This window comes from Marmota marmota, unplaced genomic scaffold (assembly GCF_001458135.2).
Source record: "Marmota marmota marmota unplaced genomic scaffold, marMar, whole genome shotgun sequence".
NCBI classification, from domain to species: Eukaryota; Metazoa; Chordata; class Mammalia; order Rodentia; family Sciuridae; genus Marmota; species Marmota marmota.
Window position 1 is genome coordinate 12,574,731 of NW_026000174.1, and position 3,443 is coordinate 12,578,173.

Below are 3,443 nucleotides of genomic sequence, written 5' to 3' on the forward strand. Positions count from 1 at the left end.
AGTAATATACCTATGTTAACATCCTGATTTTTAGGAGCCAGGTGCGATAATGTACACCTATAATCCCAGCAGCTCCAGAGGCTGAGGCAGAAGAATCACGAGTTCAAAGCCAGCCTCAGCAAAAGTGAGGCACTAAGCAACTCGGTGAGATCCTGTCTGTAAATAAAATACAAAATAGGGTTGGGGATGTGCTCAGTGGTTGAAGTGCCCCTGAGTTCAATCCCCGGTACCAAAAAAAAAAAAAAAAAAAAAACCCACTTCCTGATTTTAATAGTTATACTATGGTTATCTAGAATAATATTCTTTTTTTAAAAAAATATTTTTTAGTTGTAGATGGACACAATGTCTTTATTTATTTATCTTTATGTGGTGCTGAGGATTGAACTCGGTGCCTCACCCATGCTAGGTGAGTGCTCTACCACTAAGCCACAACCCCAGCGCATAGAATAATATTCTTATTTGTAGAAAATACGCATGAATTTATTTGGGGATGCCAAGGAATAGTCTAATTTATTTTCAAATGCTTATGGGGGAAGAGCTCTTTGTACTATTTCTGCAATGTTCCTACAAATTTAGAAATATTTCAAAGGAAAAACAGATAAAATGCTCAAGAAATCAAGGCAGGGACTATTAAGGTAGCAATATCCCAAACTGAGATGTCCATGAGGAGGCATACTTGCTCACATCCAGTGACAGCCTGTCCCATTCCTCTCTCTGTGAAAACAAAGGTCAATCTAATGACAGCATGGTGGGAAGAGAGAACACAGGGAGCTACTCTTTTTCCTAACTGACATATTTTATTAGGTTAGCAGCTGCCTCACAGTTATAATTCACACAGTAGCTAATTTGTCGTGGCTGTTTTCAATAACAGCGATTTCCAGTGAGTCACAGATATGAAGAATAAATATACAATTCCACTGACATCAGAAGAGATCTCCCACATTTATTAACTTTCTAGATAACCCTATCATATGCTTATCCTCTTTAATTGTCAAAAACAAGTTTTGAGGGGCTGCGGTTGTGGCTCAGTGGTAGAGCTTACCTATCATGTGTGAGGCACTGGGTTCAATTCTTAGCACCACATAAAAATAAATAAAATAAAGGTATTACGTTCATCTACAACTGAAAATTTTTTTTAAAAAAAAATCTGAAATTTTAATCACTTTGGTTAGGAATATATCCTTAATTTATTACTTATATGACTTCTGACATTGAATATAATGAAAACAATGATACGTTTTCTTAAATATTGATGATCACTGTTAACATCAACAAGATGCTAAGATTTATAGAACTGCCCTGTATTATACAGCCCTCCCTACACCATAGTCCTTTTAAAATTATGATATCAACTTTTAATATTTTGTCTGCCTTTTCTCTTTTCCAGGTTCTCACAAAATATTCCTCAGGGCTTTCAATGTGACTGTCAACAGTACCCCTAGCCAATAACATTTCATCTCATCAAAATTTGTAGACGAGCACACAAAATAAAGAGTAAACAGTTTCTGAACAATGCCTATGTATTCTTCATATGCATAAAATGTAGAATGAGGAAGAATTTTTTTTTATCTAACTTTAGGTTATTATTTGGCTATTATAAATTGATACTGCCAAATAAGTGAGGCACTATTTTGTTTCCAAGCAACATATTAAATGTTGTTTGAAAAGAAGGGTGAAATTCACATGTCCAGTCACAGGAAACAGAACTTTGTTCTTTAAAAAATAAATTGGGCAAAAATGTCCATCTAGTGGCACACTTATTGGATCTTGATTTGAGAAATTCTCCTGGTATCAGTACATCACATTTCTTGGATCTATGGTGATATTATAAAGAGTGTTGATCTGTGACTCAATTTTTGCAATCCTCCTAAAGACAAAGACAAGAGTGGATAATAATAACTTAGCAAAATGTAAATTTTTTAAAAACTTGATAATGTAAAAATGTGATTGCTAACAAAAACAGAAGTAGAGGAAAGAGAAGGAGGCAGACATATAAATGTGCTAAACTCTCATATGTCACTGCACAAAGTTGAGTCACTATCTAAAGTTTATTTATCAAACAGAAACAAAGTACTCTATGTCAAGTTTTAATGATAACCACCATAAGGAAAAACAAGAGTTAAAGGTGGTTACTGCTAAGGAGTGGGGTGGGCAGAACAGAATTTTTGCTTTTTATTTTTAGAGTTTGATTTTTTTTTAATGATATACAGAGGTCTCACTCAATTTTTAAAAATATGCCAGGCATGGGCAGTAGAGGTATTGCTTTCTCTAGGAAGTGTCCCGTGACCACTCTGGGAGCTCTTTTCACTGTGTTCCCAGGGAAACAGGCATAGGACATTTATGTCCACATATTTATTATACGGCATGTGTTTAGTTGTCTGACTAACCCACCAGACTGGAACCTCCTTGAAGTCGGGATCATTTACATTTGTATCCCCAGCATATAGCCAACACAATAACTAGTAGAATTTCAGCAATAAATATCTGCTGAATTAGTGAACAACAAATAAACAATGGTCATAGTGAACAAAACTGATCATACCTATTCTTAATTTGGAAAACAATATTTAAAAGAAAAAAACTGAATGGAACATAACTGAATATTTAGAGTTGTGTCATGCTAACTATATCTTAACCAAAAAAATTTACTTTGAAAAGAACCTTTTGATGCATTCCCAGGAAAAGTTAAAAGAAATTTTAAAAGGAAAAAAATGCCTTTTCCATTTGCTTTCTATCAGAGGCCCTTTCGCCACCTCCTACGAGTAGTGAAAAATCAGTATCAAATACAGGCTGACTTGCAGATGCCAGCACATACTGTGCCTTGTCAGAGTATCTTTCTGAGTGGTGAATTTATTTATGTATAAACAATGTTTCAAGTCTATTCAAATGGTTCCACAAAGTAATTCCACATGACAACTTCTTTCTACCATCAAAATCTACTTATATTAAAAAGAAAACTGTAGTTTAAAAACAAGCACGGAGAAGTTATGGTTTCCAAGGCTACAGGGAACAACTTAGTGTTGAAGCATTAAAACTGGAATGCCTAACATAGTTTAAGTATATTTTTTCTCAGAGAAATTATAAACTTTCTTTTTCTATTTGCTGTATGTAAAAATATTTCTATAATAATAGTTTATTATATAAAGAATCAATAAGTAAGATATTCATTTTTAGTCTTAAATATGCACCATTTGAAGTTAGCCATTTCACCATTTTTGCTGTTCAGCTCCCAAGTATGAAGAAGTGTTAGGATTACAGGAGGCTTTGATCAAATGAACAAAAGCAAATGGAGTGGTGGTAAAGTCAAAAAGTATTTAAAAACTTCAATATGCACATGGATTCTGCTGAAGCAATATAACCTGTTAAAAAGAGCATGGAGGGGCTAGGGTTGTAGTTCAGTGGTATAGCACTTGCCTCGCACACATGAGGCACTGGGTTCGCTC